This window comes from Rhinopithecus bieti, unplaced genomic scaffold (assembly GCF_001698545.2).
Source record: "Rhinopithecus bieti isolate Rb0 unplaced genomic scaffold, ASM169854v2 scaffold_21649, whole genome shotgun sequence".
Lineage (NCBI taxonomy): Eukaryota > Metazoa > Chordata > Mammalia > Primates > Cercopithecidae > Rhinopithecus > Rhinopithecus bieti.
Window position 1 is genome coordinate 5,620,246 of NW_016811584.1, and position 13,791 is coordinate 5,634,036.

Below are 13,791 nucleotides of genomic sequence, written 5' to 3' on the forward strand. Positions count from 1 at the left end.
AAAAATACAGAAAATTAGCTGGGCATGGTGGTGGACACCTGTAATACCAGCAACTTGGGAGGCTGAAGCAGGAGAATCACTTGAACCCAGGGACAGGTTGCAGTGAGCCAAGATTGTGCTGCACCACTGCACTCCAGCCTAGTTAACAGAGGAAGACTCCATCTCAAAAAAAGAAAAAAAAAAATCAGGGAAACACAGAAACCTGAATAAAAAAGAAACGATTTCTACACTGAAGGACAAAGTATGGCATGACTTCTCAGTCTGATGGAGGCTGAGATTCTTTTTTTTTTTTATTCTGAGTCATCTTAATGGTTTAAAAAAAAAAAAAGAACAAACAAAACAAAATCCAAACCATGTTTTTCTGTAATAGCAGAGAGGAACTTACAGGTTTAAATACGAAAACAATACTTAAGGAAGAGAATTAGAAGTTGAAAATCACCTTACTGTTATGTGTCTATCTGGAGTAATCAAAATTCCTACTATATTATAGTCTCTATACGGTCAAAAAAGATCCACAGATATTCATCTCCATGGACTGTATGAAGACACTGTGGACATATTGGGACATCAACTCAGAAATGATGTCAAAAGCTTGTATGGTAAATCTAAATCAACTGTGATCTTTCAGAAGCAGGAGCTTCCAAAGGGGTTCCTGTAACATCCCTTTATCAGAGCAAGGCCAGTCAGAGATTAAAAAACATTGGGTCTTTTACTTTAACAGCTCTGACATATTTTAAAAATAAACACCAAAAGAAATACCAAAGGAAAAACTACATAAATTATATTTGGAACGTTTCCATTGAACAAATTAAAGTTCCCAACACAAGTGAATACAAGATAAAAATTACTATTCTGCATATGAGAGAAATTATTCCACCATTTTTGACTCCTGAATTGTTGGCACTATTCATGGCAAAGCAATGCTGCTCATAGGTTTTTGCTAAAACAGAGTATAAGACTAATTACAGTGTCAATTATAGCTATGTCATTTGTACTCTATAGACTTACTCCTATTTTAAGTGTTCTACCATATTCTTCCAATATCTAATGGTGTTATTCACAAGATAACTACATGACTGATACATCTTTTACATTACAGTGTACTACACAGGAGGTACAACCTTGTAAGAGAACAAGTTTAGAAGTATATAATGCACATCTTCCTTCAATCCTGTTTATTAGCATATGGAAAACACACTTGAAGATAACCAGATACAAATTCAAGGCCTTGAATCCAAAGCCATCCCAAACTACTGACTCCCTGTGTTCTCCCAGGCCCTCAGAAAATGTCGGTTAAAGGAAATCCCAAAAAGTCAAACTATAGCCTCTGTGTTATGTCCCCACTAAAGCCAATATGGCCAGACTTTACTGTAGCTGAGAGGTCCTTGCTCATGGGGTCTCGAAATAGAACTTCCAAATTTCAGCAGAGGTGGCTATTGTAAAACATTAAATAAAAGATGAATTTAAAGTAATCAAGTGTTGTCTCTTCTTCCACCATCATGGGTTTTCCAGCACAGCATTATCCAGGGTTCCATTCATGGTAATTTTGCTTTTTCATTGCTTGACAAATGCCTTCCCATTTCCCTGCACCCTAGACAAATTGGTATTTCTCAGCAGCTCTTAGAATGACAATGGCAGTTTTCTCTTCATCGTTTTTTCATTTCTTCATCCTCTCACCATGACAGGCACTCATCAGGGAATCTCCAATCCTACCCATCTCATTACTTCTTCATTCTATTTGTCACCATTTGGAATTTCAGAAGTCTTAATTATTAGCTTACTCTTACCAACAGTAATGAGGCTCTGGCTGCCTACTGGGGAGCATCATCGAACACTAACGAGCTAGCAGACTGAGACCCACACCTGAATCCCATCACGTGGTTTCATTGTTCAAGCCAGGCGGGACATTTCTGTCTGCAGGCAAGCTTTCTGCAGGAGAGCTGGAGTTTGCAGGGTGGCTATTATGCATTCACTTTGGTCTTATGATTCACACTGACTCAAAACAGCTTTCCTGTGTGGTCATACTCATTTACATACTGGCTATTACCTTCCTTATAATAACACTTACTGTTTATTTCTGCCTTGTCCTCCTTTTCACTTGTCTAAGAGCTTCCTCGAGCTAAGAGTTCTCAAAGGGAACACTAATTGGTCATTTTTGTATAGCTACTTTTGATCTCCTCCTGACCTGGAATGAACAGTGAGTCTCTCACAGCCATCTGGGCGATCCAGCTGTATATAGACTTTCCTTGACACTCCCGCAGGAGTCAGCATACTGCCTCAACACAAAAGAGGCTAGATAAATGTTAACTGACATCTATAAAGCTTTCTGAACACCACAGACAGACCCAGATGCAGAGGCGACAGAAAGGTAAAGGATTAAGAAGGAGCTGGTGCCTCTGAAACTATGACAAACATGTCTTTATATAGTTAATGAGGGAAGATGCAACTGACCCAAAATCCATCTCTTCCTTGACTTCCTATCCTTTCACAGCAACAAGAGCCTTGCACCAATGAGGACAAATGAGCATTGGTTGAATACTCCTGTGTGCCCAGCCTACATTAGGCATTTGACCTACATTTGCTCACTGAAACCCCAATAGCCCGTACAGTACATATGAAGGAAAACAAAATCCATAGAAGTCAAGCAGCTTGATCAACGTCACCCTGTAGCAAAAAGCCCAAAGCTCTTCTCAGTACAAGTGGTCACCCAACACTGCTCAGAAAAGGGTGAGGCAAAATGAGGGCCTAGGGTGGGTTTTGGAATAGCAAAACCCTGAAGGTGATAGAGGCTGGTGTCAGAGAAGAGGAGCAGTGGCATCACCTAGGTGTGTAACGCTGTCTTTGTCCCCTGTTGCTGCTGCCTTCTATCCAAGGTGACCACCGTGTTGACCACTGTCTAGGAAGTACTGTGCTCAGAGCAAAGGATGCTCTCTTTTTTTCACATTTTTATACAGCTAAGAGAAGCCATTTCTGAAAACAGGACTTGGAGGTCAATGTTTACATAAGATGCCACCAAAGACATCTCCTGATGATACCTATGAAGGAGAGACCGTTCATTAGAAAACTTGTACAGTAACATTTACATTGGCATTTGTTAACCATACTAATATCAGCTAATATCTCTACAGCCCTTGCTATATATCAGACATTATGCTATAAATGCTTTATGTAAATATCTCACTTAATCCTCTTCAAAGCCTTGTGAGGTATTTTTATCATCCTAATTTTACAAGAGAAAGCACTAAGACTTTAAGTCCCTTGCCCAAGTTCACATGGAAATAAGTGATGGAGCCGAGATTTGTACCCAAGTATGTGACACTGGTCTCCTCCCCACCTCCAGCAGTGCTAAGAAAGATTTTCTGCCCACATTGCATTATGTGCTGTACTTTTTTCATGTAAATGATCACTTCAAATGTCTACATCCTGGTGGGTGAGCGGAGGAGGTGACAGGAAGAACAAAAAAAAAAAATAGATATGATGTCAAGAAAGGAATTAATTTTCAAGTGCACAATCGCTGCTGCCCACAGAGTCTGTCTGTTTGGTTTTCCATAGGTATAAAGAGATTACTCGGAGTCCATAAGGTGGCCATGCCAGGCCTCTCGGGGTCAAGCAGACAGGCCAAGGGTGTACCCAGGCTCTCCTTAGCTCTCTACATAGCTCTGCCTCATCTGCTTGCTTGGTTCACCCATGACATCAGAGAAACAAAGATGGGAGCAATGCTACTTCAAGCGTTTGCCAGTTACTAAGGGTAACTTATGGCAACTCTCATTGCCACGTGGGCTGAGAAGCATAACATAATAATTAAAAACTGATGAGCAATCACTAATGAAATGTATAGGTATTGCTGAAAAATGCATTTTGAGTCCAAGTGAGACAATGATGTGTGTTCTCCCAGTGCAGAATCTCTGAGTTCTGTAATCTTAAAGGCTTTTGCTTTTAAAATACTATTTCACATGCCAGCTATTAGTAACCCATATATTTGCACCTTGGTTTCATGACAAAAATGAGGAAGGACAATTGCTTTCCCAAAAAAGGCAACAAATAGAATTTTTTTAAAAAACCTTTCTCTTGGAAAATTTTGATCTGTTTCAAGTGATCTTGTTCAGGAGACCCCTACTCCAAGAGTCCTGCTGGGACAGAGTTGTACTGGCATCACTTGACTCCTACCTTTGTAGTCTTTGCCTTTGTGTGTTGCAAAGCCTGTTAGAAACAGCTCATGGAAGCAGGGCTGAGAAGACAAAGGTGTGCGCTAGGCCCTGCCCCAGCTTTGTTCTCTAACAGGAAGCACAATGTCAACCACTCTCTAGTCATCTCCCTGACCCATGTCCCTGACTGGCACACAAAGAGGGCCACATGAAACCGTTCCATGGCTCAGGCCGGGGTTTCACACATAAATTACCCTTAGTAACAGCACATGCCTGAAGTAGGGTTGCTCCCAACTTAAATATTTCTCTGACGTCATGGGTGAACCAAGCCAAGCAGATGAGGCGGAGTCATATAGGGAGCTCAGGAGAGCTTGAGTATGCCCGTGGCCTGTCCACTTGACCCCTAAGTCTAATGACTCAGCATGGTCTTTGGAGTTCTAGGATGGAATTATTTACTTCTCTTGCATAGTCCAGAAAGAACATTTTTCCAACTAAATGCTGATTCCCAAGAGCTCTGACCTCCAGTCAAAAGAATAAAAGTTGCTTGGTAAGCTCAGTGCCTGGGGTCTTCTATACCAGGAAGGGCCCAGGCCTAGCACTCATGTTGTAGCTTCTTCCTCCTGCACTCTAGGCAGATGTCACTAATTAACTATGACATGTTCTCCTGCAGGGTATTAGCAGAATCTTTCAGATAGCCATTACCAATCGATCAGAGTTGCTGCATGACATGGAAAACCTATTGCTCATTTCACTTTTAGGCTTTAGACTAATGACCCAGGGAAACTTTTCATGGCAGCCCTGAGATGGTTCCATCCATTTCAAGCTAAGGATGTGATAATACATGTATCTTCCAGAATCTTGACTCTTTCAATTAGGAGCATGAATAACAAACTTCTAGCATTGAAATAACACGTTCTATGGTAATCCTCTGACTAATCACCTTGTTAATAAATATCTAAAGACCCCATTTTTCTCTGGGCTTCCAACTTCCATGGGAACATTCTGATTGTGACATAATTTTTAAATTAGTGGGTTTATTCATAGTTTTGTGTTAGTAAATGTCAAGCTTTTTGCTAATTAGCAAATTCTGTAAATCCACAGCAGTATTAATTTTCAACTGTATGGGGAATTAATATAAGAAAAAAGAAATAAGGAGACAATTCAAATATCCCTAGAGGCATTCATTTCTATAAAATTCAGCACAAAGCAAGAAAACATTAACCCATTTTGAGGGTGCATTTAGAAAGGATTACAAAAGATGTGTCAGTGTCACAGAGAACAAGTGAAGCATGCATTTACTGTGGCTCGCACTCTCAGTTACAGCTAAATTCCCTAATGACATTTTCTCAAGTTACTGCTGCTGAGATGTTCCCTCTTGCCTTGATGCACTTTTCCAGCACTTTCTCATTTAATAAGGTTTTTATTATTTCTTTATTGATGTTTCCACTCAAATTGCTGGTGTGCTCTCTTTCACTTTAGAGAACAATGTACAGTATAATGTTCTGATCCTCAAAAACTGCCCCACAAGAGGTCTCTTGCTAACCAAGTGCTTGCTAATATCCATTTCACTTTTCCCACTAACCCACTGAGAAGATGGAAAACATATGTATCTCTGGGCTCCTGTTTAACCTCCCAGCTCCAGAAGATGAGAGAAAGCATGTCCCTCTTACAGGCACTTACGCCATTTCTTATGAAGCCATCCCACACACTGTTAAACAAATCTGACTGTTTTTCAAACTCCCCTTTAACAGCTTAATCTCATTGCTAAGATGTTGGAGTCTTCCTGTGTTGGTGGCCATGGAAACCACCTGTCTGTATAATGGCATGAGGTCTTTTCTTTGCTTTTCCTGGCATGCCAGGTTGCTGGGGACAGGCCAGAGCCCTGTGTTTAGACAGGTCAAGTACAGATGTTTAAGAATGACAGCTCCCAACAGCTTCAAATCATAGCTAATACCAAAATTAAACTGTAATATAGTATGCTCTGATGGGGAAACTGTGCACAGTTTGTAAGTACACAAACAAGACAGTACACAGATAATTGCAGGTTCCATTTGGGGGCAATTTTCTTCTCTTATCATGGCTATCAGTGATACAATCTGCTGCAGAAGAATGTGGTGTTAACCAATTAGTGTAACACAAAGAAGTGCCTGTCTTGTAATTCTGTATTATTTACAGTGCCTGGGACGCACTCCTAATACAGGGCTTCTCATAGGCACAGTAATTATGCATTTGATTCTCTGTCTTACATATTAGTTAATGATCTCCTTAAGGGCTGGGAATACTGTCAGAGATTGGGATTGCCTATCAGCCCCCTCCCAAGCAGACCTAAGCATCCAGGTGGTAAGCAAGAACAGCTTCATGAATGGCTAGGCAGTTCCCAGTAGTGTCTGGAAATTCTGTAAGTAAATTTTAAATAGCTTGGTTCAGGCCAGAAACCAAAATGGGTCTTCCTGTTTCCTCACCCCAGGTCTGCAGTGACATACTGTCCTGATCTCCTCTTTCTGTTTGAGGTTGAAAATGGTATTGGGAAGAACCAGGCAGGCCTTATCTGGCCTGCTTACCATGTGGAGCCTGATGGGCAGACCATTCACAACCACAAGCAGGTCCAAGAGAAAGAGGACAGAATAGAGCCAGTCCTCTATTTTTAGATGATGAGTTTTCCTCCATTAGCATGTTGTCACCAGGCAAGGTAGTTGCTGATTCTCCTGATGAAAGGAGACAGAGAGAGAGAGTGTGTGTGTGTATATGTGTGTGTGAGTGAGTGAAGGAGAGGTAGGGGAAAGGGAGTAGGAAGGGACACAGAGCCAGGGACTAAAGAGAAAAGCCCCTTCCTAAGAAAAGAATAAGATAATATTTTCACTTACCATCCCTATATACACAGCAGCCAACACAGTGCCAGGCAAATAACTGATACCCAATAAACATCAGCTGAATGAATAAATGGATTCATTCATTGCACTTTTCCATATCTCTATCTCTAGTATTTAAGATTTGTTTAATGTATCTTATAAGAGCCTACTGTTGTACACCAAACCAAATCAAAACAGCAGAATGTCCTAAGGCACTGACATATGTGTAGAAATTACACATCAAATTACCAATCAGATAGATGCTAAGGTAGAACTGAAATATGGGCCAAACCCATTTTGGAAACAAAGAACAAAATGAACACTCAAGGTCAAGCTCTTAGACAGCTATTCTTCCAAAGCACCCGGACACCAAGACACACTCAACAAATTTCAGGTCATTCCTTCCCTCATTAAGCCAGTTACAGCCAAGTTATAGAAGTAGAGTCCTTACAAGTCACTATTGATAGAATAAGAGCTAGTCAAAGAATGTTTGAGCCATTTTTTTCCCAGACTCAGATCATGGGGGAAAAGAAAAAAAAAAAAAAAAAAGCACCTCAATCAAGGATGTCAAAATGAACCAATCTGCAATAGTCATCTGGGCAGGGGACAGGTGAATAGCCCAATTCTTCTCACAGACATGAACAAAAAGTTCATGCCATTATCCAGGATTACTTGAAAAGGCAACTCAGTGACTGAGCTTTGCAGTTCTGACACCATTCAAATAGAAATGAGAGCTGGAGATAGAAGGACTGATGGCTCATTCTCAGGAATGTCTGTGACTATGCTTAGATGTGTCAGTAGACAACAGCTTCCCACCAAATGGTACAGGCTTTGGCAGCCTCTTTTTTAAAAGGCCTGTTAGTAACTACTCAGGCACCATTCTTAATATCAAAACGCTCTCTCTTTTTTATTGTCCAGACTATGGGAATCTGGAAAATGAAAGAAAAGGAAAAAAAAAAAAAGAAAAGAGAGATAGAGAAAGAGAGAAAGCGAGAGACAAAGATAATTCTGACTATCCCTAGGTAAAGTTACACCTGTCAGTTAACGTGATCCACTAGTTATTACCCGAAAACATGCTTTCCCTTTTTTTTTGAGTTCTCATTCATTTATTCAACATCGACTATGTGCCAGACCCTGTGTTAGATGCTAGGGATACAATGGTTAATGAGAAAAAATATGTCTTATCATAGAACTCATGATTTATCTGTCTTATAATTAATCTATATTACTTCATTTAACAACTGCATACATTAAACACTGCCCTTTCATGGTTATGGAAAGACAGCAGTGAACAAAACAGACAATCTCTATTCTCTGATCCAGGGGAAAAAGTCTAAACGAGTTAATAAGATTTTCAGATAGTTAGGAGAGCTGGAAAAACATATATTTGGATAATGCAGTTGAGAGTCAGTGATGGCATGGCAGCAGGAATGTTGTTTGAGATAAAATGGCCAGGTGGTGTCTCCGAGAAAGAAAGTCATACTTGAGACTGGTAAATGAAGCCAGCAATCCAGGAAGGGTGTTTGTCAGGGTGGCCTGCTTTTCCCCACTCCTAGGTTTTAAGAGGAGCCTGGCACTGACTATTAATAGGAAAATAAGTTAGTTGGCCTACTTGGAGGGTATAATACCAGCCAGCACCTTAATATTCAATGTGTGGTCTGGGAATACCAGCATCAGTATCACTAAGGAGCTTGTTAAGAATGAAAATTCTCAGCTCCACTCCAGATGTAATTGATCAAAATCTGCACTTAACCTGATCCCTTGGTAATTCATATGTATATTAAGAATTTGAGGAGCCCTAGAGCTAGCCACCTTGGCTAAGACCTAAAGTCATGTCCACCAAGCATGGCCTCTATCAGTCATTCCTTTGTTTATTTCAGAATTCATTTGAGAAATTTGAGAAACCAGGCATAGATGAGGGCTGCTATTTATTGGAGGTCCTCAAGATCCTCCAAATAAAGGCAAGAACAAATACAAAGCCCTGATGTGGGGCAAGCTGAATTATAAGTGAAATCAAAAGAAATAAAGGCAAGCCATTTAAATTTTATCCCTATAGAAATGGCTAGCCTGTGGAAGTTTTTAGGCAAGGGAGAAGTAATATGATCTACTTGAAATTTTGAAGAAGTGACTCTGGGTGCTGCAGAGAGAGTGGACAATAGCCAAGCAAGCATGGAGAAGCCACACAGTTAAGAGGCTACAAAGGCAAGCCAGAGGATAAGTGGTAGAGACTGGAGTTGGTGAGGCAGCAGTGCACTTATTCTGGATATGTCTTGGGAGAAGACGTAATAATACTGATGAATAGCAATGTGGGGCAGCAGGTAGCAAAGAGGATGGTCAAAGAACCAGTCGGTACAGGCATACCTCATTTTACCACATTTTGCTTTATTGTGCTTCTCAGATATTGCATTTTTAGACCAACTAATAACCCTACAATCCCCTTTTAAGCGTTCAAGTGAAAGGAAGTGTCACACATCTCTCACTTTAAATCAAAAAGTAGAAACGGTAAGGCTTAGTAAAGAAGGCATGCCAGAAGCCAAAGACAGACCAAAAGCTGGGCCTCTTGGGCCAAACAGCCAAGCTATGAATGTGAAGGACTAGTTCTTGAAGGAAATTAAAAGTGCTACTCCAATGAACACACAAACAGTAAGAAAGTGAAACAGCCTTATTGCTGATAGGGAGACTTTGAGTGGTCTGGACAGAAGATCAAACAAACCACAACATTCTCTTAAGCCAAAGCCTAATCCAGAGCAAGGTCCTAACTCTCTTCAATTCTATGAAGGCTGAGAGAGGTGAGGAAGCTACAGAAAAGAAGTCTGAAGCTGGCAGAGGTTCAAGGAAAGAAGCCATCTCCATAATATAAAATTGCAAGGTGAAGTAGCAAGTGCTAATACAGAAGCTGCAGCAAGTTTTCCAGAAGAGGTGGCAAAGATAATTGATGAAGGTGACCATATTAACAATAGATTTTCAATAGTGACAAAACAGCCTTCTACTGGAAGGGGATACCATCTAGGACTTTCCTAGCTAGAGAGGAGAAGTCAGTGCCTGGCTTCAAAGCTTCAATGAACAAGCTGAATCTCTTGTTAGGGACTATTGCAGATAGTGACTTTAAGTTGAAGCCAATGGTCTTTGAGCATTCTGAAAATCCTGGATCCCTTAAGAATGATATTACATCAACTCTGCCCGTGCTCTGTAAATGGAACAACAAAGCCAGGATGACAGCACATCTGTCTGTTGCATGATTTACTTAATTTTTTAAGCCTCCTCTTGAGACCTACTACTCAGGAAAAAAACATTCTTTTCAAAATATTACTGCTTGTTGATGATGTATCTGGTCACCCAAGGGCTCTGATAGAGATATACAAGGAGATGAATGTTGTTCTCACACCTGCTAATACAACATCTATTCTGCAGCCCCCAGATCAAGGAGCAATTTTGACTTTCAAGTCTTATAACTTAAATACATTTTGTAAGGCTATAACTGTCATGGATAGTGATTCCTCTGATGGATCTACCCAAAGTAAATTGAAAACCTGAAAAGGATTCACCATTCTAGATGCCATTAAGAACATTCATAATGCATGGGAGGTCAACACGAACACAGTTTAGAAGAAGTTGATTCCAGCACTCATGGATGACTTTGAGGGGTTCAAGATATCAGTGATGAAAAAAGCAGGAAAACTAGAATTAGAAGCCTGAAGATGTGACTGAATTGCTGTAATCTCACGATCAAACTTGAACGATGAGAAATTGCTTCTTATGGGTGAGCAAAGAAAGTGATTTCTTGAGATGAAATCAACTCCTAGTGAAGATGATGTGAACATTGTTGAAATGACAACAAAGAATTTGGACTGTTATACTAACTTGGTTGATAAAACAACAGCACTGTCAAAGAGGAGTAACTCTAACTTTAAAATAAATTCTACTATGGGTAAAATGCTATTAAATAGCATTACATTCTACAGAGAAACCTTTCATTAAAGGAAGAATCGATCAATATGGCAAACTTCATTTTTATCATAAGAAGTCGCCACAACCACCCAACTTTCAGCAACCACCACCATGATCAGTCAGCAGCCATCAATATTGAGGCAAGACCTTCCAATGATTACCACAGTGAAGGCTCAGCTTATTGCGCACGTTTTTTAGCAATAATGTATTTTTAATTAAGGTATGTACTTTTTTAGACATATGCTATTGCATACTTAATAGACTACAGCTTAGTGTAAATATAGCTTGTATATGCATTGGGAAACTAAAAAAATTCACATGACTGATTTATTGTGATATTTGCTTTGTCACAGTGGTGTGGATCTGAACCCACAATATCTTTGAGGTATGGCTGTACCACTCTGAGGCATGCAGGTGGGCATACTACCCATGCTGCTCCCAGTCACCATGGCTGACCCCTAGCGGGGCTGATCCCAAATACAAAATACAAGAATTCATAAACAACCCAACACTTTCTATTAATGGAGAATGCTATAACACCTAGTTCCCACTTCTATTCTTCACAGTTGGATTCTAATAGGTGCCTGTTATTCCTTTAAAAATATGAGAGCAATGGATTTCATTGATTTACAAAAAAGGGAAATTAGTTACACAACAAAATGAACACTAACTCAGATAAACAGTTCAAGTAAATAGATGAAAGACCACTTAAAAATCTGAATATTCAAGATAACTTGCTCTCTTAACAGTTTGTGATTGGCAACAAGAGACAGATTGAAAACTGCTAGACTTCCCCACACTTTGAGAAACAGTTGCCACCTAACTACTAAAGCAAAATGAACTAAACTTGCCACTGGAACTCAACCTTTAAGCATTTAAAAGACCATTTTAATGAGTTCCCTTTCAGCTCTTAGTCAAGCTCATCTTTTGAACTCGATCTTTATTTTTAACAGGAGCACATACTTAAAGAGGTAGAAGGTATGAAGAGGTCAGCAGCAATCATCTTTACTTATAAGAGACAAAGCATTCCTCTTGGAAAAGTCGCCCTACTGTTTTGGGGACTTAAACTTTGAATATTCCTTATAGAAAACACAGGTATGACAATTTATTATGCTAGAGATTTCCCCCCCCCCCTTTAAAAGTATTTTCCCTTTTATGTCTTCCTAAGGCTGATGAAAACAGGCTTTCCAACTCCGGGCTTGCCTTCTTATTGCCTATCTGTGGCTGAAACCCAAACATTTTTCCTATTACAGTTTAAGTGTTTTTGTGTATATTTTATACCCCAATTCAGTGAAGGTTTGACATAGACCAAGGTAACATTTCAGGAAGTATCTTTAAAATAGAAATCTATTTTCAGATATCGGGATGTAGAACAGTTGGTTTTGAATTTATAACTTTGATACCAGCATTTTCCTCTTTAAATGTACTTCTGAGGATACCTCCTGGCCACCAAAGGAGGCTGGCTTGGTTTATTTCAGTACTGTGATAAAGTGATTGAGAACTGAGATTTTATTCCCAAAGACACTAATTCCTTTATCTTATTCTAAAGCCAATTATTTTGCAAATTAGATCCACTGCTTACATAGTATGACATGTGAATAGATGTAAGGAAATCCATCACTACCACTCCAAGCATATGCCTACTGAGTAATGAGTTAGCAGGATCACCTTCATGTTTGAAGACACCAGGATGGTACAGTAGATGAGAATGTAAGCTCTAGCATCAGACTTTGGACAACTCATTTCTCTACATCTCAGTTTTCCCATTTATACTCAATGGCAGTACTTCCCAAATTAGTCACCTCATATTTACAGATATTTATTTATTTACTTACTTTATTACATATATATGCCTGTGTGTGTGTGTATGCCTTTTTTTTTTTCTTGAGATAGAGTTTCACTCTTGTTACCCTGGCTGGAGTGCAATGGCGCGATCTCGGCTCACTGCAACCTCTGCCTCCCAGGTTCAAGTGATTCTCCTGCCTCATATATAGCTGCTTTGTTGAGATGTAATTCACATATCACACAATTTGCCCATTTAAATGATACAATTCAATGGTTTTTAATCTATTTACCCAGTGGTACAATCATTACTACAATCAATTTTAGAATGTTTTCATCACTGCCTAGGGGTCTTTTAAAAATTCCAAAGACCAGACCATGCCACAAATCAATTATATCACAGTCTCGGGGGTGAGACACAGACATCAGTAGTTTGCGAAGCTCCCCAGGTAATTCCAATGCACACATATGTTTGGGAAGCCATACTGCATTGGAATCACTGAGTTTCAGGGAAAATAAACACAGAAATAAAGAAAGAAGAGATGTTCAGCAGAGAGAATGTCCTATGATATCATAAGCACAGAAGAGATGGTGGGAATAATCATACTAAGGATGAATTTAATGGGAAAGACTATTTAAAGAATTACACTGCAACTTATATAATCAGGACTAAAATAGCAATTTTTTTACTCATCAATAATACATCTCCAGGTACAGCATCCTCTGAGAGTATGTATAAGTTGGGAACAAGAGTATTGAGGTAGGAAAGGGATCAGGAGGAGATAAGAACCTACAACTTATCTAACACATTTCAAGACATTACCAAGCTTCTTGGCCTTCTAAAAAACACCTGATTTGATTAGCCTTCAGGATGCCACTCAAGTGCCGCCCCTTTGTGAAATCTTTTCACACTGAAGTCAGTTTGATGCTTCTTAAAGCTCTGCATGTGGCATAATACGGTCAGAGTTGTATATTTCATAAGTTGGTCACCTTCACCAGGGCAAGAGCTCTTGGAAGGCAGAAACAATACTTAGTACATTTAAAAAATAAAAATAAAAATAAACTAT

General features: G+C 39.6%; 1 protein-coding gene across 6 annotated transcripts in view; it reads right to left on the reverse strand.

Moving 5' to 3' along the window:
• FHIT (fragile histidine triad diadenosine triphosphatase) overlaps positions 1-13,791 on the reverse strand; it is a 1,104,604-nt gene that overhangs the window by 835,858 nt on the left and 254,955 nt on the right. The window contains exon 1 of one of the 6 annotated variants that reach the window (XM_017894217.1): positions 2,822-2,843. The exons of the other annotated variants lie outside the window; for them this stretch is intronic. The gene's annotated coding sequence lies outside the window, so the exon portion shown is untranslated. Of the gene's footprint in view, positions 1-2,821; positions 2,844-13,791 lie in introns of those variants that run through there. 6 annotated transcript variants of the gene reach the window in all.